The following is a 25,059-nucleotide window of genomic DNA, read 5'->3' as shown; positions in this document are numbered from 1 at the left end:
TTTTTATTTTTTTTTAAGAAATGAGGACAAGAAGATAGAGAATTATGAATCACAATTTCTGTTTATTCAGAAATGCTAAATTACTGTACAAGTATGAGCTTTTATTATGCACAAAACAAACGGAGCAAGATGCCCTGAAGTGCAAAACCAGTTACCTAGTCCAGCATTCTTCCCTCGAGAAACTCCCTGTGACGTTAGTGGGAGCCTTGGCTGTGTAAGGAAAGCAGAGTGCAAAAAGATACTGTACAATATCCATTAATCATTATGAAATCAATACCCCTGATTATCTATTTGTATTGTTCTTGCCCCGTGAGGGCTGGATATTTTACAGAAAGCCAAATGAACGGGGAAATTCTCAGAGATGGCTTGGTTAGTCCATCAGTAATGATGTGAGGAATTACATGAGAGTTTGTTTAGTGGAGTTCTCTTGTTTCTCATGTAGTCAGCCCGAGAGTGTTGCAGAGATAGCAGGCTCATGTTTGAGGAGTCTGGAGGCTTGAACCTTCCTGGTGCTGTCTGCCCTTGAGCAGGGGAAGAGTTGTGTGGTTCTGCTGGAGGATTTTACCCTGTTCGCCAGGTGTGATCCGGGTTGGGGTGCTCTGTTTGCTCACACAGGACTCATGTGACCTCATCTGGGTGAGTGTTGCTTTTTCCCTCAGTGTAATGGAGGTAGCTAGAACGAGAAAAATTCAGGCTTGGAAAATAAATTAAGAAATAGCTGTACATACTTTCAGGACTTGTACTCCAGACTGTCTTTTGTTGCAATATTATGTTATTATATGTTCTACAATGCCTATTATGTATAGAATGTGTAATTATATTAATGTCATAACTATATTGTAATCAGCATGCAGCTGGATGCTAAATGGAATATCAGGCCTGCAATAATGTGCCATTAATTGGCCTTCGTGACAACCTGTGACAAAAAGGGGCGTGTGATGATTGTGTCCTGCAATCTGCTTTAGCTCACTGGATCAAGAGGGGCTGTGGTAGAAAGAAACACTCTTACGTCAAAGTGCTGCTGGCTTATATTTCTGCTTTGGGTACAACAGAAGTGAAAGATTTTCCTCTCCTACAGTGAAGTTGTTCATGGGCAGCAAATTTGTGATCTAACGGTTCTAGGAAGGTGGGAAAATTCAAATCTGTCCATTGACCTTCATCCTTTGCTATCACATGCTAATGATCTTTGCATATACCAGTAAATGGACAACAGGAAACTCCTGTGGAGTTGTTGGTATCTTTAGCTTACTTGAAAGTGTTTGTGCCATCAGGAAACACCTGCATAAATGAGTAAATATAAGTTGGTCTATCCTTACTAGTCTAAAGATTATTTGTCTGAGCAGTTTAGGGACCATCTGGTATGGAGTGACATGGGTGTGCCTGGGATATGGGTAAACCAACTCCTCATTCCTTCCCCAGGTTACTCCTGAAACAGCAAGGGAAATTGAAGCCTCTTGAACAGAGTCAATAAGCTGGAAGCAATAAGTTTGTCTAGACCAATTTAGGAAGTCCTTTATCTGTTCCTGGACTATATTTGAGTACTCCACAAAAGCTTTTTCCATAATACTAGAAGAGAACAATAAAATGAGGGAGTTCTTCAATTCACTCTTGTGGTAAAATACACCTATATTTTACCATAAGATGCTACTACTGGGTAAATTGAGGCAAGGGTTAATGGCTTGGTTTTCAAGAGGGTTTAATTCCTACCTCTTTCCTTGAAATGAGATTGCTAAGTTACAAAAGAGCAAAATGTATCTGTATGGCTATGAGAATGCAGCAGTCTCTAGTATGACTCCTGTGCCTTTATATTAGTGTCATAATTCATTTCTCTAAGAATTTTATTTACAAGCCTTTCATTCTACCATGTAATGCAGAATAAATCCTTGTAAAGGATTTGCTGCTTCCCAGGTAGTGTGGAATGGGCCACAATCAGCTCCATGCCAATGGAGAGACTGGATTAGCCACTGTAACAGTCCATTATGGAAGCTGTTGTTTTTGGAGTTGGCTGGTGCATTAATAAGAATGTTTGTGTATGGAGTTAAATGTCTGAATCTTTTATAAGAAATCTGGTTTTTGAGAGGTTGAAGAATCAGTAGATACTAAGCATTTCTGAAGTCAAGGCCATATCCTGTGGTGAAAGAATAACGATTTTTGCATTCAAAACTAAAAATGGTGGGAATAAAAACAAATCCAAATTAAGCTGCATTCTATTTTCACATTCTAAAGATGAAAAACAATTTACTTATTCAGGCATGGAACCTGTCGTAGACTGACACTGTGTTTATATATTGCATATATATTCATTTGTAGAGCCATCTGTTGTCACATACATAGTACCTCTGTGTACTGACCTGGTGGAGATATAGTTAAGCTGATGTTGGCTGAATTGTCAAAATGAAAAAATACATAGGAACCCAACAACTCCACAAAAAAATTAATGACTTGCCCCTGGTGTTGCTTATGCTGATAAAAGATGATAGCACAAGTGAAGGCTTTTATATTTTTTACACTTTTTAAAGCAAATTAATTATTTCATATGTAAAATCGCAAAACTGTCATATTAAACAAGGTGTTACTAAATAATTTTGGATGCTCATTCAAAGTGGAATAATCTATTAGCATTGCAGAAAGGATTCATAATTAACAAGGCTGTAGAGGTAGGCCTGCCTGCTGGGCTGTAAGGAATTGTGGAAATAGGCTGTTTCACTGATTGTCATGAAAAGTGATTTTTTTTCCCAAGAAATACAGTATAAAATCAGAACTGTGGAAAATATGTATTGAAACTAGATAATATTTATGAAAGCAGTATTTCTTTTACTGACGTTGATTAATTCAGAGCAGGTCTTTTCTGTACAGCATGTTCCTGTGTTATGTTCTATGCATTATATACTGACAGTTTAAATCTGTCTTCAGTCTGGTGAGACTTCTCTAATTTAGGATTTTCAGTAAAATCTGTTTAATTTTTGCTTTTGATGAAGCCGAGATCACTGAGAAATTGGAAGAGGGCAGAACAGAGGCTGAGAGTTGGTGTGTGGGGACCCAGGGAAGCTCCTTTTTCCTTCACTGAAAAAGTCCTTGTGCACTTCATGATGTGTCCAAGATGAGTGGTCTTGTCTTAGGAAATTAAAGACCAACATTCTTTTTATTATTATTAATAATAGTAACAATAGTGACAACAACTATATTCTACACTATTTTTATTCAGGAGATTTCCAGTGGTAGAAAGGCCTATGTTTCATTATGAAATTATTTTTAAGAAGTTACTTTTTTTGTCCCTAATCTTAGGGATTTGGGGGTTTTTTTGTTTACTTTTTAAAGGCTGCCTTAATGAGGTTGTTTTATAGCATAATTTTCAGCTTTTCTTAAATAGCGTTAGCTAGACTATTCTTTTCCAATTTCCTATCTGTTAATGCAGCTTTTTTTTTTTTTTACCAAATTTTAACAGGACTCCATAGCACTGTTATTAGGATGTCACACACAAAAAAAATGCCAGTGATGTTTTGAGCGTGGGTTTTTCATTGTGTTTATTTTTAAATGCATTTCATGAGGCTCCCTGGACAGAATCAAATAAATGAATCCTGCAAACATCTTCATTATGGTGTAGCCAGAAAAGAAAGGAAGCTGAATTAGGACTGTATTCTTAGCATAGTTCATAATAAGCGTTATCTTTATGACAAGCTTAAAGAACATAAATTGCTGAATCCCTAACAAAAAGCATTTGAAACAATTGGCTAATTAGGAAGGGGGGGAGAAAGAGCAATATTTGTTTTCCTTTGCAGTCTGGATAAATAACGCTTAACATGAATACATAACTTATTTTGAATGATCTGTTGTGTCAGTATCTGGCACGTCTTTTTCAGTGACAACAATTAAGGATACGTGTAAATGGAAATGCAGACTATCTGTCATTGTCCATTTCCTGGTAGTGAAGCATGCAGTCTGCCTCCCAGCAAGATCATTTTGCCAGGATGTGAGTGAGCTGGTCACAAAATGCATAGTTGATTATCTCATCGAAACACACTAATCCTGGCAAAGCTACCCACTATAGAAGACCCATTGTTTGTAATAGGTCAGTTGTTACATGGCTTTCAAACCTGACTTTGGATATACATTTTATATATTTACTTACTGAAGCAAAATGATATGTCACAACGAAATCCAAACTTGAGAGAAGAAGATATATTAATCAGGATATTGCTGGAAAAGAAAGGAAAATACACTCTCTCCAGGAAGAGGAGCTGAGGCAGCCACAAACACACATTATTTGGTTGAGTCCAGGAACAACTGGAATTATATGGCCCAGACTGTAGAAGAAATCTGACTGGATGATCTTAACAATGTCTGAATATTTAATTCAAGACCGAGTTCAGCCCATAATGCATTTGAAGAACGGTAATAAACATCTGTTATATAGCAATAATGGAATCAGATGATGGAGAAAATATCACAATTCAGTATTTCTTAAACAGAAAAGGCGGCATTAGAAATTTGACAGTTTCTTCAGTGCTGCTCTATTGGTAGCAAAGTAGAGGTTTCTAGTGAAATGTTAAAAGCAATATGCACATGACTGCTATAATTTTTCTATCATAGGTTCAAAAAATCTGTATAAACCAAATAGTTCCAAAATTAATTATAACTTAAATTTTATGTTTTCACGTAGCTGTTAGTGTATAAATGTGGAAGAAAAAAATCTTTTTCAATTATAACATGAAAAAATATCAGCTATAACTTGGAGAATACTGGAAGCAGCTATTAAATTTTGGGTTAATTGTGAAGTTGTTTTGTATTATCCTTCCAGTATTTCCAATTTGTAATAGTTCTATTCCAAGGATTCTTGGAAAATGTAAGAGATTCCTAACTAAATATATTTCATGTGTTTTTATAATTTGTGTTTGTGGTAACTAGAGGATACCTTTCTGAAGAATTAAAAATATAAAAAGTGTTAATTTATGTGAAAAATATATGGAGGGTGAAAGGGAAGAAACATGGCAAAAGAAATTTTGTAAAATTCAAACAATATTCTTTAAATTTACATACTTTCACATACCAAAAATCAGAAACCGGGATTTTTCCTGTGTTTCATGAAGCTCCAGTAATCCTCACAGGGAGAAGGCAGCTTGCAGGACATGGTGTGTAACTTCTTTGAGAAGATGTGAGGTAACAACAAACCTAAACCAGAGCAGGGAGTTTCAGTCCCAAATGGCCTCACCTCACACACATCTTGTGAGCTTTTTCTGGAGGATCTTCCTCTGAGGCTGTCTCACAACTTTGTCCAAGTTCCTATTCTCTCATGGTTTGTTCCAGCTGGCTGTTCTGTGCTACGCAGAATCATCTGAAGTCTTGCCTAAATTCTGAGTGGCCACACCCCACACAAACCAATGAGAATTTCTAAGGTCTAAAATTAAAGCACAGCTTATCCTTATTAACACATATGAAGTCAAGGCCCTTCAGAGAAATTGGGACTGGACACTGGCTGTTTCTTAAGAGAATATGTGCTTTTCTACCAGCACTTTCAGATCACTTGAAATAGTAAGAAACGTGCAATATGGTCAATGAATCTCCTGAATGTCCTCAGTCCCCAGCCTGCACCTGTCCCCATGATGGGAAAAAGTCATGGTTGTCCAGGTCACCTCACAGTGGATGCAACTGTTGGACACAGCTCTGCACAGGGGGCTGGAAATCCCAGCCTCAGGCTCATCAAGGGTGCCTTCACTGCCTGGCTTGTTTATGTATGCTTTATTTTGAATAAGAACAGACTGATAAACATGCTTATTACATTCACAGCATCTTCTTTCTCAGGGTTTCTCCACACTTTATAAATTCAAATGAATAATCCTCACATTGTAAATAACAAAGCAAGAAGCTGATTGCAGATGTCTTGATGTGAACGTCTTAGGAAAGTGCAGCTTGGTTTGCTGCTGTGGTGTGATGCTGCCTTTCCACATCTCCATGTCCTTTCACACTTGTTGGCTAAACTCAACCAGATTCAAAAGCAGTGTAGCAGTATCAAATAAGTGGATTCCTGGAAGTTTTGTGAGAGGTGGTGGCAAGGCAAATACATTCAGACTGACTTAAAAGCTGGGCAGATTGTAAGTTTTCACAGCCCTTTGGGCACTAAGTGGCCAGCCAGTGAACATGCTCTGCTTTCTAGTTGTAGTCGTGGCACATGCTCTTTTCTGCCTCCTGGGAATGCCCTTCAAGAGTCTGAGGGAGCTTGGATTGCCATAATGGAGGCCATCTGCAAGCAAATTAAAAAATGAAATCTTAAGGAAAAAGAATAAGTTGCTCCATCTACAAGGAAACTACATAAATTACTGTGTACATGCTGATGTGGTGCTGAATACAATGTATGCCAAAATCCCTGCTATTTCCAGGAAAGCTGATACTCTATTATGTACCTCCAGTATAATTGATAATACCACTTTTTCACATACATAAGGTTTAATCAATGTAAGCTTAAAATTTCAAGTTGAACTCTGTTTTTCAACAACCTAATTTTCAATAGGGATTAAAAAGGAAGAGACTTATTGCAGTAAAATCTTTCTCCCTAAAGTGCCCCTAAAGAGTGAGATAGTATCTTGTGAATAGGAAAGTTTTCCTCTGAATGTTTTCAGAGTAACAATTCTTAAAGAAAAAAATACTTTCATTTTTGCAGTTTCATGCTATGTCTTCATGCTACTTCACACTTTTAAATAATTTTTTTCATAAAATTACAAATGGAAAAAAAAGGAACCCCATATTCCTGTTCTTGCTGTTATGATAGAGCTCATGAAGGCTTTATTAGGTTGACTTGGGAAGTCAGCAGGAATATATGGAAAGTAAAGAGAAGTATCTCATTAATACTGTTGCAGTAATGAGGTGAGCTTGAGCTATAAAATTTGCATGTAGATTTTCACAGAAATACATGGGCCTGACTTTGAAACTGGATATATTCTGTGTGTTCTCAGGGTATGTGCATTTAATATGATTTCAACTTCCTGATGTTGAAGTGGTTTGAGATTGGAATTAAGCTAAAAGTCCCTGGTTATGTATGTGATGAAATCTTTTCAAAAAGGAAATTCATTTAAAGGAAATCATGCCTGTTATTAAGAAATAGCATTTAGAATTGGTCAATCCATATCTCCCAATTCATCATGATTCATCATGAGTTGTATAAATGAATTTTGGGGACAGCCAAGCTGTCTTTAAGATGACCTTAACATTGTTTATTTTTTCTGGACAGTTTAAATGGAAACAAAACCAACGTATTGAAAAACAGATTTAAAATTAAAAATTAAAAGCTTATATAATGTGCAAAGCGTATGCCTTTAAGATGAAGACAGTAAAATCAGATGAGGCAGTAAAACCAAGCAGTTTGAATTCTGGTAATTATTTTTGGTATCACATATTGAAAACTCCTACTGAACTTGATAGAAAAGTAAAAAGTAATTAATTTTTAAAAAATCAAATGATGCATAAACATTCAAGGCTTTTACTCTGTAGATCCAGGACCATTTTAAGTCAATCTGTAATAATGAGAAGATTTTTATGTGACCTCTTCTTTTCAAGTAGAAATATAGGAAGTCAGTAATGCCATAATATAGCAAGAGATTTGTTGTGCAAAATGAGGAAAAGAAACAGCAGACTCTTTTTAATAATCCATATAGATTTGAATATAACATAGCATTTTATTAGGTCATGCCTAATTTTCTCCTTCTTAATCTTAACTGTGAGTACTTCAGAAGAGAATCCTCCTAGCAATTATAGGTACTATATTTTCTGTGACCAGGGAAGCTGGATTAGGCCACCAGAAGTGTGCTGGCAGGTATTTTTTGCTCCAGGTTGGAAGTCTGTTACATAACACCAATTCCTGTGTTTGAACAGTCTCAGCAGTAATTTGGGTTCCTCACACTGTTGCTCTTCATATAGAGTTACAGTAGTAACTTTAGATAATGTCACATGCTGTGTAAATGCAACAAAATATTACTGTACAAGCAAAGACTCATAAGCATAAGAACTCTGACAGTAACAGAATTCTATTCTTTCTGATAGAAAAGATTGTGGGTTTGCAGTTTTCCCCTAGAGCAGAAGCTTTCTGAGTTCCCTGGGTTGCTGTTTTGCAATATGATGCATTTTCCAGTCAACTTTGTGATTAAAGATGTCAAAAAGTAGTTGTTAGACTATTTTTGAAAGGTGAGTTGATTCCTATTTTCCTGATTATGGAATGTCTACTGATTCTAAAATGTATCTAGAAATACCTGCAAAGCCCAAATTAGCTAAAGGAGAATGGAAATAATGCTGATTTCTGGAGAAGGTCCTTCTCACCCCCCCATTTTGGTATGTAGTTCTTTAAAATCTTAGAGCCGTAAAATCATTTAGTTTGGAAAAGGCTCTGTTAAAATAACTCTTTCATGAAGGTTATTCTTAGTATGAAATTATTTCCAGGAAAAAACTTTCTGGCCAGCTGTCAGCACAAAAACTATTTCAGAATAAGTATTAGAGCTCTCCAAAATCTTCTGCATTTTCCCCTCTGTCATCTGTGTAATAGTCACTTAGAGTTAGTTGAGGGGTGTTATAAAACACTTCTTTTCTCTTTAATTGATATCAAGTTCAGTTCACTAATTAGTAAAATAGAATGTCTTTTGATAAAATGCTATTTGAAATAAACACAGCTAAACAGATTTATATGTTTTATAGACTTGCAGGAAAAGAAACAGAACCACATTCACATCCAAGATCCTAAAGCCTTTATGCTGATAGTTTGTGTCTGTTTTCACGACTTTGCAGCCGATGTATTAGTTGGATGGTAGAGATCAGGAGCAAATTTGTCAAGGCAAAAGTTCTGCAGGTTGTCCTTCTCTGGAGCAGAAGTTTCTGATTTGGCATTGATTCACTGTACCTATAGCCCTGGTGCTAACATGCAATGCACTGCTGCAGGAATTAATGGAATTTCTGAATGCAAGATCTGTATAGGAAGAAATGTTCCTATTTGTTTATTTTCCTTTTTCTTCGCTGTGTAAAGCATATTGTTGATACAAGGACAATCGTGCATCTTTCTGGGAATTGTTAGAGCTAAACCACAGTGTGTGTGTTTAGGGCCATGTCATTGTACAGTAGCTTTTATGGGAGATCAATGAGGCTAAAAGCTATTCCTATGAGAAACATTATCTACTTTGCTGCTTATGCTGGATATAAGACACCAGCTTGTTCTGGCTGCAGCAGCACCAGTAAATGCTTTCTGGCTGTCTGCTGCTTGAACATCTGGTCTAACCTGTGAATTACACTGCTTGGCCAAGCTCTGTGCTATCTAACCCCTGGGGCACTAATTCCCTGCGTGTCTCCTGAGGAAGATGATGTATTTCATGAGCCCGGGGCAGTGGCAGCAGATCACTGCAGTAATGAGAAAAGGCAGGTCGGTGAGCAGTGCTTTTCCAGCTGCTCTGAAGCAACAGGATGTATCTGTGTGAAGCAGTCCATACACATTGACTGAAGCCATGAAACCTCAAATTGGAAGAGAAGAATTGGCAGTTAGGTCATTGAATTTACAATATGTTTCTCGTTCTACTAAATAGTGTTATTGCTGCTAACTGTACACTGAGTGCATGGTAACTGTATACTGCCTATGGTAATTGGTAGGGGTTACTGACGCCTGAAAGGAGAACTGAATTTTTCTGAAAAATTCTAAACTATTTTATCAGCGAGCTGCTTCTGAAAGCTTGAGAAGGCTTGGTGATTTCTTCAGAAGGGTTTGAGATAATGCAGGATATACCAATATCATAGGTAGAAGCCTGATATATGATATCAACTAACTAAAACCAGCTCAGATTTGAATAGAAATTGTGTATAGAGTATGGGTAAAAATGACATAAAAATTATATTGCACTCTGCTGATGAGGGAGAGGAAAAAATACAGATATACCAAGGTACAAAGAAAGGGGAGACTGAGACTTGCTTGGAGCTTCCTCCAGTAACCCAAAGAACCTTAAAAGTATTTCAGAGAGCTGGGACCCATCACTCACAAAAGTACATATGGAAAGCTGGGGAAGAGACTTACTGTGCTGCCTGAGCTGGTCTGACAGTAACTGTACAGACAAAAGAGAATATTGGTACCTTTTATGGCAGTAATGATCTAGCAATGGCAGTGATAACAAATGTTCCATTAACATGCTGTAAATCCAGCATTTCTGTTGTTCAGACTCGTGTTCCAGGCCAAAGTTCTCAAGAGCCTGGTTTCACTTCTATTTGGCATTAAACTTCTTTTACATCTATTTTTTTCTGGTTGGTTATGTATGGTTATGTATGCTGTAAATTAAGAAATTCTTCAAATCTGTGGGTGCCTGCATCTGTATCAGTGTGTATATACCAGAGAATGTTTAATGGGTCTATAATTGAATCTAAATAGTAAGAGACTTTAAAAAAAATATTGCTTAGTGCTTCTATACTAATGGGATAAACGTCATATTTTAACTATTGCTCTGTATCAAATCTATTATGCAGAGTATTCAATAATTCCCCAAATCTTGATTTACCCAATTGAAAGTGACCCTGGGCATAAATTCTAAACAGGGAAAGGCTCTGATTCCTTGATCTTTGGCACTCTTTTGTTGAAACAGAACATGGTGTCTTAAATCAGCAGAATAATTTAGGAATGGTAGATACTGAAACAACTAATTTTTCTTTCCTGTAATCTGCATAGACTTCAAAATGCCTACAAAGCACAAAGTGCCAGTTCATATAATTTGTTGGCAAGGATAAAAAGAAGAAAGGAAATGATTTCCTAAGCGTGTGAATCAGCCCAGCTTTAACAGATATTTTTCTGTCATGTGCAGCCTGAGGGCTTATGCCTATCTGAGCTTTATTTGACAATTACCACTTGCCAGCATAATTAAATGATAATTTATAAATACTGAGAGAGCATTATGGGGAAGAGCAAATAGGTGCTTATCAGGACATTGAATAAACTTGATCTGCCTCACTGGCAATTTTCATCTCTTATCTAGGTTGTTAACTGGTCTCATTTTTTTTTCTCCCTGTTTTGTTTTGTTTAGGTTTGATAGCTGTTAGATTGATTGTATCTACCTGCCTATATTTCTTATTTTTTTTTCGTCTTTCTGGCATTATTTTTTCTCCTACTGCTTTTTGCTATCAATATTTTGTAAAATAGCAAATAGTAAAGTACACGTCATGGGTATGTGTGCTAGTATGATAATTTAAAAAAAAATCTGCACTATACATGCTTTTTAGAGTTTTCATGATGTTCCTGATGTAAATCTCCTGCTGTTTTTTATTTTTTTGTGCATGTGTGATGACTTTTGATTAAGAGGAAGGCTCTAATATTGTGGTCAGTGGTGAATGATAGTCAGTTGTGGGGAAATCTTCTCCATGACCCTTCTTAGATAAAAATGATACTAAATAGGCATCACCAAAATTCTGTCATTCTCATGCTGGATATAAAGAAAAATACCAAGTAAAGATTTCTAAAGGTTTGAGGTCTTTTGTGCTATCAGTGTTTCATTTTCAGGTCCTTGAGCCATTATAAAGAGTGGTGCCATTTCACACAGAACTGTGTTGAAATATAGGTAGAAACACAGAATGATGCTGGGTAATCTAGATAAGGAAATGCAAGAAAAATCCTCTATTTGAATGGAAACAAATCAGTTGAATGGCAAAAAAATTGAATTTCCACACCTTTTGAAAAGCATGTACAAGGAAGAGAAGGGGGTGGGGAAAGCAAGACACATTAGTGGGTCACCATGAGATTGAGTTTTTGAGCCATCATGAAATTAAATAATTTCAGGAACTTCTGATTGGAGTTACAGTCATTTGCATGAACAGTTAAGCCACCCCCGTACCAGAGAATGAAAAAATAAAGGGCTTCTGTGTTTAAGGTTGTAAATTTCTTAAATTATTCAGCATTTACTCCTTATAAATAGCAATTATTTGCTTTTGCCCCTCCGGAGCTGAAAATTATCTTTCATATTCAAATATTTAAATATACTGTGCTGTAGTTGGGGCACAAAATTTCCTAATGTCAGAATAGATTTTTGTACAAGGAATAATTTGAAAGTGAGGGATTAGTTTCCACCTTTTGAAACACAGTGCTTTCTGTAATCTTCAAACATTATTTAGGATAATGGAAGCCATCATCCTGGTTCTCAAATGTTAGCACTTCCATTAGAATTTGCTGCTACCTCTTATTTTTTTATATTAAAATACAAGGCTTAAAAGGTATTATCTTACTAAAGGAGGGCAATTGTAGAGATGATTTGATTGAATAAAGGAAAAAGCTGTACAGGCCTTTTAAGATCAAGGATGTATTGATGGAAAGCTATCATTAGAGACAATTAATGTTCTCCAAGGGAAGAAATTGATTATGGACAGAGATGGACCCTAAGGAGCAGATATGTCTTAATGCTCCAGGGCCTTAAGGATTATACATTCCATTCACAGCATCTGTATTTTAACCCTTTATGAGGGCTGGACTAGGAGCTAGCACTCTAGAAATCTGAGTTTAATAGGAGGAGTCTGTGTGTTTGGTGCCTGGCTGACACAAGCTATTCCTTTAAGCTTTTTTTTTTTTTTTTTGTATCATTTTGCCTAATAAAGTGTCAGACTTCATATATGCAATATGTAGATTTGGATCATTTTAAACTGGAGGAACACAGTCCTGGTATAGGAGGGAACTATTCATGAAGTAAAACTTTTCAATATTACAGTGCTGTGGAAAGTGTATTCTATGACTAAGAAGACTTTTTACTGTCTGAAGGTCACTCTTAACAAGACTTTTTAAATTAATTCCTTTAAAATAATGTAATTTGTTTAAATTGTATTCCAGTATGGACTTGAGTTAGAGCTCTAAGTCTGGATTCAGATACAAAGTATGGCCATTCTCAGTCTGAGGAAAATTACTAATAAAGAGGCCCAGAACTGTTGCTCTGAGTTGCAGAGCCAATTCACAGATGGGCTGTTTTATCATGTTGGTTTTCTTTGGCTTACTTCTCAATGAAGGCAAATATTTGGCATATTTGCTCACGTTTGTTTTTTAACTGGCTAAAATACAAATGCCTAGAAGTGAGCAGCACAATATTTTCCCAGCACCTCTGAAAGCTCAGCCCAATTGCAGCATATTGCAGCAGTGCTGTGCCAAAATGATTCCTGCCACATCTTCTCATTATCAGAACTGGGGGCATTTGTCCCTTCCCTTCCTGTTCCACACTCCAGCAGAGCCATGGGGAGAGGAGGTAACAGTGCTTTGGTTGGTCTTCAATGCTGCAAACTCATTGGCCTTCCCTTCAGAGTTTTTGGGTTTTTTTAATCCTCAAGTAAGGAAGTCTAATTTTATCATAAGGTTGAAATTTTACAGAGAAAGCAAGGACATGTTTTTTACATCTCAACATTTCAAACTTGGTTAGAACTAAAGTAGTGTGGCTAAAACCTACTTCATCATATTTGTAACACAGGCTGAGAAATGACTTTTTCTAAAGCTTTGATTTTTTTTTTTATTTTTTTTTTTTTTACAATATATTTTGGTGTGTAGTACTTTGATCACTCATAAAATAGTATTACTTGCTTTTAATATACTTCATCACGTTTTTCTTTATATGCATTTAATTGGACTTATTTTTTAGAGAGATTTCTACTTGATTTTATAAATTTTTATTTCAGCTGACTGAAGTAATTTTGGTGCATTGTACTGGACATTTATATTTTAAAATAAGTGGCTTGATAAATTGTACTGAAACACACCTTTTTCCCCTGAAAATATATGTGTAGATTGTTAATGTGCTGCCCTGAAGAGCAGTGTATAGGTTTCAATGAATAATAGCGTGATACCTTAAACAGCCAAAAATAATGATACTATAATTAATAGGGCAAGTTTGACTTTTATTCAGATAAATAGGTGAGTCCTATTGTATGACAGAATGTATAGGAAGCACCCCTTTGGAGACCAAATATAACATGCTTGGCAGGACTAAAGAGGTTAAAATAAGAGCCAGAAATAAACAAAAAGAGAGCTCAGAAATACAAGTGAGGAGACCCAGGGGGGAAAGGGTCATTCTAGAGAGAATCAATGCTTATTCTGCATGCTGATATTTTCAAAAAATTGTTTGATATCATATTTAAATAACTACTATTTGGAAGGTAGAATCCTTTCTGTCCCCCTTCTACCCCCATGCTTTTCTTTCTATGCATCATTAGGGAAATACCCAAATCATGAGACAGAGAGAGAATGAGGATGTAAGTGAATGTTAAATACACTGGGCAGAATCAGCTTTCACCTGTTTTGTTTTATTTTTTTTTTCCCCAAGCTGTGAGCTCTCTTTAATTACAAGGTTAAAAAAAATCCCACACATTTAAGACTGGTAACATATGTTGTTGTCAGCATGTATTTAGCACCTGCAGAAATGAACATGGAAAATGTGACAGCCCATAGGTAGAACACCCACTGCGGTGACTGGGGGGGGACCGTCAACAAATTTTACTTTGTTAATTTTTTCTTATTTTCAAAAAAATTCCAAGTAAAAAAGGTTAATAGCACAGATGTTCTGAGCACCATGGGAGGATGTAATGGGGAAGAGGCAGTAACCCTTTTTAATGAAAGCCTTTGCCCACACTAATAGGACTGAAAAACGTTGCCTCTTTGTTGTTACAACTTAAAATCACAAGGCTGAATCCTACAAATATTTATTAGTAATTTTTTCAGTAGTGTTGCCACTGTGGCCCTGCTTACATTTCTGTTTCTTTCTGTATATTTTTCGTCTTTCAAACCCCTTTTCCTCTTTGTTTCTATTTCTCATTTTAATCTTCTTGCACAATCCGAGCACGTTATCGAGATTACACAGTGAGGAGGCAGGCACTGGGGTGAGGCTTTGTGGGATCGGGTCCCTGGCGATTATGATCCTATTGCTTCTCCAGAGAAGTGCAGCTCCTGCAAAGGACACGGATGTTTCTCCTGTGTGGATTTGCCAGCAGGTGTTGCTGTGTAACTTGTCACCCACCCTGCTCAGATGGTGAAAGCTCATTCTCCCAAACTATGATACCAGCTGTCCTGTAACCTCCTGGACTATTCTTCTAATAAAGTCCCTCAAATATAAACTATAGATGCACCATGTGTTGGAGAAAAAAATGTAGGCTTGTTTGAATTTTAATTTATCCACAGAACTACGATATCTTTATTCAGGCTAAAATTGAACGTGGTTTTGCTGGAGGGGAAGTAATAAAAGGAATTGTTAAAATAATGATGGACAGCATCTGTTTTAATGATACTTTTACTGATAATTGGCTTTATATGTGTTATAGCAACGTTCAGAGATTCTGGTCTCTCCACTGATGTGATGCCCTTTTTATCAGAAATCTGTATCTGGATAGGGAACGAGGCTCTCCAGTCCAAATACTTGCAGTTATAATGTAATCTTGCACAAAGTCAAATGGACACACCTTTTCTTAGAAGTACTAGGGTGAAACTAATGGTACCAAAAAATTCTCTTTTAAAAATAACTTTAATGGTACAGTTCCTGTGCAAACAGCTGTGTAACCTGTGGGCTCTACCTAAGCTTTATGTCAGCAGGACCATCTGTCCAAATGGCATGGCTTGTTCAGCCTTCCTGCCTGGTCTGTGCCTGGACTGCCAAAAAGGAATTCACTTGTACTCACTGGTCACTTTTGGTAGATATTTGTCTACTAGACTGAGAACATCCATTTAGGTTGTTGAGCTATCAATGTAATTTCTTGGGGTTTAGTTTAAGTGTTTGGTCAGTTAGTATTTAAAATAAACCAGACAAACTATACTGTTTCAGTGACTCTGCATAGGGGTTTTCTGCCAGCATCTTTTTTGGTAGTGTTTGGCTTTGACTTAACTAAAATGTCCTACACTCATGTTGGTGCAGACAGGGAAAAATGCATAGTTATTATCTACAGTTAGAGGCCAAGGGAAACCTTTTCCTCCTTTGTGTAGGAGGTGGAGTCAGAGCCTGCAGATGTTTGCTGGATGTGGTGCTTTACAGGAGAGCCAAGGGTTCTCCTTTCCCCTTCACAATGTTTTCCCTGGACTTTGGTGCTTGGACACCTGTCCTAATGGATATCTGAGTCCTACTTATCCTTGAGGCTTAGTCTGGTACTTGGTGTGTTTCTGAAAGGTCTGGGAAGCAGCTGAGTCCCCTCAGGGTGTGTGTGAAGGAAGCTCCGAGCTGTGTCACAGAGCTGTGAGCTGCCTGGAGAGAGCCTGTCAGTGGCACAAGGAGGGTGATGCTGTGACCTCTAGGATGGAAGAGGAGATGCCAGCAGCTGATGGGAATGTGCTGTCCCTGATACAAACCCAGACAGACAGGAGTGAGGAAGCCTCTTGGTGTTTCATTTGATGAGTTGTCCAGTTGTTCTGTGCAAGTTCTAGGTGAGGGACAGAATTGAAATTTTATCAGCTTTTCTTTTCCTCTTTTCTCTTTCTAAGACCAGTTCCTCATCTTTGATTCCAAGTGCATATCCTTCTTAAAGAAGTTAATTGTTTTGCAGAATGACTTTCAGCTGGAAAGATAAATTGGACTTTTTTTTTCTTCCGGTGTTACCAGTATATATTGTAGGGTAATGTACCAAATTCAGAACGAAAGAGTAGCTTTGGCAACTCTGATGCTCCAGGGTTCTTCTAGAGGGAAAGTAGAGACTTAAAATTTTGAGTTAAACTTACAGTGCTGAAGAAACACTGCAGTAGTAAATCCATAAAAGCTGTGTGTTTATTGGTGTTGAGCTAAGCAAGTTAATTTTTTGGGTAATACAAAGCTAACGTAGAAGGCTTAACTTTAAAGAGACACTCAAGCAAGTTAATAAAGCTTTTTGCTGTGGTGTTAACTGTGACTCCAATCTGACTCATACCTATTCAGGAAGTGCAGAAAATGTTACTAATGAATATGGAATATATAAGGTCATATTTCATATATTCAAAATAGTCTGTGGGTGCACAGAGTGTTTTGCTACCACACAAGTAGACTGGATGGCTGGAGCTGCCCGAGGAATGGCAGCACTCCCCAAGCCAGAGGTGTGACAGCTTAAACTCTATAAAAAAAGGAAAATATATTTAACAGTCTACCACCAGCAGTGGAAAACATAACAAACTGCACCCTGGGAGCAGCTGTGGGGTGTGGAGCTGCAGCACGGAGGAGCCAGGGGCTGTGTTTGGGAGAGGCTGGTGCCTGGGCCAGGGCGAAAGGCGCGTTTGGCACCTGGGAGCCGAGGTCAGGCAGCCCAGCCCTGCCCGGCTCCCAGAGGGGCTATCAGTGTAACGAGGAGCTGTTTGCAGTAATCGGTGGCAGCGTTGACAGAGTGTTCCAAACCATCTGCTCGAGGGGATGGCGTTAACTCTATCAAATCCTCGTGTTTTAAGAACGCTGATCTCCGGACCCAGGAGGATTGGTGACAGGGAGTTCTTGCCAGGCCTGCATTAGGCTGCCTTCATCTCATCACCAAATACACTAATGCCCCCTAGACAAGATGCTAAATATGTGTGAAATTAGAGAAGTGGAATTATGGAATGGAGGAATAAAACACAAATATTTTCCTGCTTTCTGTTGGTGGGTTTTTTTAGTTAATATATGGATGTTTTCTTCATCGTGCAAACATAATTTTTTAAAAAATCAATCATCATTCTCTACAAAAAGAACACTGTTTTGTGTCTCCTGATAAAATGACTGAAATATATATACAGGCCTTTCAGTAACCCTGTTGCATCTCTGGGTTTAGAAGTTACTGGATTTGGGAAAACTGTCTCATTTTTAGCAAATACTGAGCTGGTTAGCAGCTTTATACAGAATATGCTAATAGTTTTAACAGCATATTAAGGAAGGGCTGATATTTTGCCCTGAGTGTTAAGGGCACAGAACATTACCTTGAAAATGAAAGAAATGAATCAGTGCAAGGTTTCAGGAGATATGCAAAGTATTTTAATCATTATAGAGAAGGGATCTTGCATACAGGGTTACTCTGAAGGATTAGGGTTAGATAACTGATACTAATGTGCCTGACCTTCTTGTGCTGCCAGTGAGAAGGGGATGAGAGGCTCCTCCAGGACATCTCTAGAAGAGCACAACTCCTGCCTTTTCCCACAGCAAATGTGTGTAGGAGATCAGCCTTTGTGAATACCTTCCTCCTCTTATGCATGAGTCATCCTCCTGACATCCCTTGAAGTATTTCTGTCATCTTTGTAGTATTGGGAGACACAGACTGTGTTTAGTTTACATGGCAAGCGTGGGGAGGGGGTGCAGCCCCTAGAACTCCATCAAGTCACTTTTCCCTTTTGAAAATCAGATCTTATTTCTGGAGATCAATTGTATGATTTGATTAGTTAGACTGATAACATACATTCTTTGTGTTTACAAGCTGCTGCCTGATATTTCCGTAAAAAGCACATTTGCTTTTTTGTGTTGTGAGAAACAGTGACTAATAGAACCCTCCTCTCTAAGATCTGTGACCATACTGGTCTCAGTGAGGCCAAGATGTTCCAGGCAGTGTTGCAGTTCTCCCCGCTGCCATTCATATCCCCTGTGAAGGGTGGTCAAGACATGGGTACGTATTGGTTTCATGTGGTAGAAGAATTATATTCTTTCATACTCATTTGCTAGTGATCACTAATATTATCTGTCTTTTTACTAGTAGCTGAGCTCTGAATTGAAAGCTAGAGTACAATTCAGTAATTTCATGTTTCAGTTTCTTTGGAGCTCTTGGTTGAACTGTGTCGTTCTAGAAACTTGCTGTTCATTTTAGCAGTTTCCTCAAAAATTCCTTCTTCTAACACTGCTGACTTTAAGTAGGAAAGCAGCTAATTCTGGGGTTGGTATTGGCCTAACAAATGTGTCTTCCAGAGGTAGTAGTTTCTCATTATTATAGGATTTGATTATTGGAAAACTGAGTTGTTCTTATTTTTCTGAGAACGTAACAGTTTCATTCATAAGTTTCTTCACTAGTGTTAGAATTAGAAATTTGAAATGGCTACTGGTTTATGTTCTGAAAATATTTTGGAGACTTTCAAAACTATTTTAGCTTCATTTTCCTTAATTTTCTAAGATTTTTCCCTAAGATACAGCTCTATGGCAGCTGCAGAATTTCAGGTTTGAAGGTGGACAGTCCAAGTACCAGTAAATGTCCAAATTAATGTAGTGATAAGGTGAGGGAGAAGCTTTGCGGTTTTTTTTTAAATGCTCATTGGGTGCCACAATGCCTTTATAGTTATTTGGCATATTGAAAGCTATTTTAGCAACTCTGAGGACTGTGAGATATTTCAGAGTACAGTATGCCAAAAACAACAACAAAAAAAGAGGAATAGGTAAAATTAGAAAATAACTGAAATGTTCTCCTTGGCCCCACTAGAGGTAAATTTAGGTTCCTTTGGGGTTTAAATCTCTGAGACTTGTGAGTTCCATTTGTTGTCATGACCTGGTATATATCTAAGGAAATATTGCTGGTTTTTCTTTTCCATTCTTGTGAGAATGATTAATCTAAAATGTTCTGTCATTACTGGAGGACATGGGGTGTATGTAGCAGGTCTTTTATCTTCTTAGAGACAGGGACAGGGGAAGTGCTGACACTTAGAAAAAAAATAGGTGAACTTGTGGGTTGTACTATCTGAATTCAGTGATACTGATGTGCTAAACATCTCTTGTGGCGTGCAAATTGTCATTCCAGCATGTTGCGATCAATTATGTCAGAATAAGACTTGTTATTATCTTTGAACGTGTTTTTTTTTCTCCTGATCTGAAAAAAAAAACCCCAATAGTGACAAGTGGGAAATTCAATGTCATTTATTTTGTTGTTTTTTTTTTATTTGGGAGAAGGCATTAAAAGGGAGGGAGATCTGTGTGTTTTAGTGAGGGAAGTGCTTGAGGGCTTTTGCTTGTCCCTTTAGTGCATCTCATCTCCTGCCCTTGCATCAGTGAATGCAGTCCCTTGTAGCTCATTTTTTCAGCTGCTTGAATGAGTGCACACATCTCATTTCATCTCCTGTGACTGCTTCACTGAGCTCCCTCCGTGTGGCTCTTGTGTCAATCTTCCATCCTGCACTGCCCACCCCTTCAGCTCAGGCATGTACAGAGGAAGGGATCCTCACAGTTATGAATGGCAGTGAAATATTTAATATTTGCACTTGTTAGCTATGATTTCATTTTGCTTTTATATTAAAGGTAAATTCAGGTGGTTTTCTACTGTCCAGTTGAGCACTCTACCCATTCAACTTAACTTGCATTTTCTCCTCACCTCCATGAGAAAATTAGGAAAACTTAAAATTAGAAATACTTAGACTAGAGGCTATCTTTTTAGATTTTACTATGTTTTTAAGAAGTTTTTTTTATGGAAATACATACACTGAAAAGAGCAATTACATGCACAGCATATCAAGTTACTATCACTGATCTAGACAGTTGACACAGTACTTGAAAGAATTCTGGTAGCACATGGTGTTCTGAAATTAAAGATCATCTTTTGCTGTTTTGTTTTTCAGTATTAAATATTGCCTGGTACAGTAAAATGCATACCAGTTAACAGTGCTGATTGCAGATTAGTGAATACTTGAATTATTCTTCAAGGAATGTCTGCTTTGACTTTATTTCTATGCTTTTCATGTTAAATAAGTTTTCCTTGCCCAATTCCTTGAAAAAATATGGAATTGAATTTTTTACAAAATTAGATGTCTAGATGAAAACTCATTAGATGTTCACACTTAAAACTTCTGTGTGGAGGGAAAAAGGAAAAACTGACCATGAGAATATTTGTTAAATTTTAGACATAGAGAAACTTTTTGTCTGTTTTCTATGGAAATTGTGTTGTAGCAGAGTCAGAAGTCATCAAAATATTAAAAGAATTGTTCACTTTGGTTTTTTTTGTTATGATACAAATGTAGTGGCTTTTATCTGACTAAAATATACTTGAAGTTATTCACTGAAGTTGTGCATTAAAAATACTGTCTTAGTTACCTTATATTTATAAATTTACATGTACTTTGTATTTTAATGCTGTGAAATGTTAAACTTAATGCCCTTTTTGCTTTGTCACCTAAATTTCTGTAGTTTGTCAAACTTGTAGTGGAAACATACAAATAATTTTACTGTATAGTGATCCTGCTTTTGTATCCCATTCCATTTGAGATTTCTAAATTATCATTTGTTTTACAATGCAGTTTGTGAAAAGAATTCCACAAATCTAAAATTCCCCCCTAGATTTTAGGGCCTTAAGTTAAACCTTAAATACCTACCAGACTTACCAAGGTAAATGTTGATGTCCCTTATGAAATGTGTTGAATTTAGTTCTGATTCTGTTGATAATCGGATATTGGGCAAAACCGTGGTGGAAAGAGAACCAAAATGATTAATAGCCCAAGTCCCTCAGGGTTTGTATAAAATTGGTCACAATAAAAATTGTCAATCTTTCAAAGTGTGTTAAAGTTTTAAATACTCTAGAACTGTTGTGTGATGGCTTCCTATTTGTAAGTTATTGTTTAAGACTTATTTATATTTTCAGTGCAATGGGATCTGTATTTTCTTGGGAGGATTTTTAGACAGGAGTAATTTCTTTGAATTGGTTGCAATGATGATTTTGAGAAGCAGATTATTTATAGAGCCAACACGTTGACACACTATCAGCCATTTAAAAAAAAAGACTAATAAGGTTAATTGTCATATGAACCCTCCTCTGTAGTCTGAAATCTGTAGGCTTTGATTGTTTCTCTGGGGGAAACTCTGCCCAGATGGCATTTTCCTCAAGGCCCTGACCCACAAGAGGCCTGTGGAGATGGAGAACAAGGTGCATCTCCACAGACTAATTAATTTACTATTATAGCACCTGTTCCAGAATAGATAGGGCTGGAAAGGAAAACAGTCCCTGGGCACAGTGGTAGGCTCACTGGTAAATGGATTTGAGCTGATTATATTAAGCTGATGCTTTGATCATCTAAAGGCGTTAAAATGGAAATATGTTTTTGCTGGCTGTTGGCCTCCATGTGAGTGCAGTTGGTATTATAAACGAGCAGTAAGGAAAAAGCTGGTTTGGACTCAAGCAAATATGTTTTTAAAAGTGCACAGGAAAACTGCACTCCTCCACCTTTCAAATTCAGGAATATTAACACACACGAGCATTTGAAGCATTTCTTTAGATATTTCAGAATTTGTTCATATTCCAAGTCACCAGTATGAAACCCTAGAAGCCCACCCATTTTCTGTCATCCATAGGTGTCAGTACATATTCTTACCCCTGATTAAAACATGTTTGGGGGCTTTAAGGAGTTGAATTATATTTGTGGGGGAAAAACGTAACCTCTTCAGTAAAATCTTGGCAAACTGTGCAATTGAATTTTGATCGAATGGTAACAGGCAATGGCAAATCCTTGTGTAAACATTGCTGGGTAGTAAGTGGATTTACAATGTGTTAATCTGTACTCACTTTCACTTTATTGCCATTTGGATTCCCAGAAGGATTAGCTGTAATTTTATTGGCCCTGTGAGGCTATACTGCCATTTCCCTTTTCATATCAACTCAGTGACTTTTTTTTTTTCCATTTTATTTATTTAAACAATCATGGATCCTATAAGCTGTAGGGTAAAATTAATTGACCCTTGCCATTATAAGGTTAAAAGTGTGTGTAATTAAAGTTCTGTTAAATAATGCATTCTTTAAAGTAGCAGCAAAATTGTAACAAGCTACATGAAAACTAACCATCATTTATAGTATGACTGCACAAGGCAAAAGCCCTTACAAATTATAGAAATATTTCCAAATGCATACATTATTTTTAAAAACAAATTTACAAGATGATTGTATAATGAGTAAATGTATCTGTGTTATCATAAAAATGATAACATTTTCAAGCAATTCAAAGTTAAGGAGCAGTACATAAACAGGATTCTAGATTTTTGTGTGATTTCTTTTAACAGCAACATGGCATTCCAATCCCTCATGGAACAATAAAATTTAGTGCAACTTTTGGTGTGTAGTTGTCTCCTCAGGCAAGTTGGCATTGTTTGTAACAAATAGCAGAAAGAAAGTGGAAAATCATAATAAAATAGATTCATTTATAATGAAGGATAGTTCACAGTGAGATTTTCATCAAGCAATATTAAAGCTATTTCCCATATGATTTCATTTTGCAATACATTTTTGTACTTTTGAGCAACAAGGTACTGCAAGAGAGAAAAATGTAGTAACTTCAAGCAGGGATATTAAAATGTCTAATTGCTATGCAAAGAAAGCATCAGTTAAATTTGGAGATTGTTTCTTTTTTTTTTTTTTTTTTTGGAGTTAAAACTGCTCCCAAAGATCAACAAAAGACAACAAAATTGCTTTCCTTACCTGTTGATGTGATTAACTCTCTACAGATGGAACCCTAGCAAATGCATGGATTTGTAAATTCATCACTTTTAACTAACCTAAAATCTCCCTAAAACCTTTTTCTATTATTTTGTCCTTCCTTCCTTCCTTGATTCTTAAATCTTTTTTTAAAATACATTGCATTACCTCAGAGTCTCATCTCCACCTGTTTGTCAGATACTTTTAAAAAAGGGGAGGTTGATCCATACTTACTTTCTCTTTGCTGCAGAAGGCTTCCAAGCCCCATTCCACTTCAGTTTTGGCATGTGGTTTCTGCTCTTGGCTGTTGCCTCATTTCTTCTTTTTGCTGAGCAGCTCCTCAATGGGCAAAAGAAAAGGAACGTCCCTGTCAGTGTGAAATATTTGTGCTACACTTTGGGCTCCTAAAAATAGCAGGAGATTAGGCTGCTTTTTTAAAACCCAGAAGTAGGCTCTTGAGATCATCAATCACACAAAGAAACATGGAGATTTTATCAGATATATGAAGCTTGGAACAAACCATAGAAAACTAGAAATAGGCATAAACTCCACATTAGAGGCTTTCCTCTGTTTATGATCAAAATTATTCACAGAAAAATTGAAACTTCTCTTTGCACACAGAGAAGGAATTTTTAAATCTGAAGTCTGCACAGCTACAAGTATACCTAGAAAAAACAGTTTAGGAAAGGGAAAACAAAGTGAAGAGAATGCCCAAGGCAGAATGGCTGTGAGACTGTGAGAGACTTGGCAAATAAAGAAACATCTGGTGAATGCAAGGCATCTGTTTGTAGGCTGGATTTTTCCAAGCCACTTAACTGCTACAGTTGTGAAATCAGCAGGTATTAGTTAGGTTGTTGGTGCTCTTTTTTTTTTCTAAGTTCTACTTCTGCCATTTGATTAAAACAAGAAGTGACAGGTGACTGAGAGCAGAGCACTTGTTATGAAGATTTCCAGTGGATTGTTTTAAAGGTGCTGAAGCAAAATGTCAGTTAAATTTACTCACAACTTTCTGTGATATTCATGGCTCTTTGTGCCATTATGTATGAAGCCAGAAAGTACTTTCAAAACTATCCAATAATATTTGTAAATAGCATTTTTCATTTCATATAGTGTGATGCAGCCGTAGTACAGAAGAAGCAATTTTTCTGAAAATGGTGAGGAGGTAGGAAGCTGGGCAGGTGGAAGATCTTCATCTATCAGGATATTTTTAAAGAAACCTGGCTGTTATTTTAGTTACATGTGCACTGAGCAAGAATAATGCAGCATTTGTAGCCACTGCATCTCTCCATCAGTAGACTTAAGGTCTGTTTATTTATTAACGTGGGTAATTCTCAATCATGTCAGCCATAAGCAGACATGGGAATATTTTAAAGTTCAAATTGATCAATATAAAACTTTGTTATTTTCTGAAGAGTACAAGGCCAAGCTCTTTTAATCATAATATTTTAAATTACAGCGGTTGTTTCAGATTGATATTGGAGAGGCTGTTTGCAGCTTCCTATTAACATAAATGTACTGATTAGCAAACTGTTAAAAATGGATTGATATTCATCCAGTATTCTATCACACTCATCGTTTAAAATGCACAACACTTTCTGGCATTGTTGGTTTGTTTTTTTCCTGTACCAGATGAGTAATATAACAAGGTTCTGTAACTGGTGTTACTCTGGTTTGATGTTTATTACACAATTACCATAATTTCTGCTGATTAAAATTACTATTCAAACTTTTTAAAAAGGAGGAGATTTGTTATTTTGTTTTATT

General features: G+C 36.8%; 2 long non-coding RNA genes across 2 annotated transcripts in view; one reads left to right on the top strand and one right to left on the bottom strand.

The window, feature by feature from the left end:
• Positions 1–25,059, top strand: part of LOC148222691 (uncharacterized) — a 236,737-nt gene that overhangs the window by 27,925 nt on the left and 183,753 nt on the right. The gene's annotated exons all lie outside the window — the stretch shown is intronic.
• LOC148222694 (uncharacterized) lies at positions 90–24,073 on the bottom strand. The gene is made up of 3 exons (XR_015805607.1): positions 23,530–24,073; positions 5,048–6,238; positions 90–673 (listed from the first exon to the last, which is right to left on the bottom strand). It is a non-coding gene; the product is annotated as an uncharacterized LOC148222694 (long non-coding RNA).

The sequence above is a fragment of the Sturnus vulgaris genome, chromosome 10 (assembly GCF_052056855.1).
Source record: "Sturnus vulgaris isolate bStuVul1 chromosome 10, bStuVul1.hap1, whole genome shotgun sequence".
NCBI classification, from domain to species: Eukaryota; Metazoa; Chordata; class Aves; order Passeriformes; family Sturnidae; genus Sturnus; species Sturnus vulgaris.
This window is presented reverse-complemented; position numbering and strand designations above follow the sequence as displayed.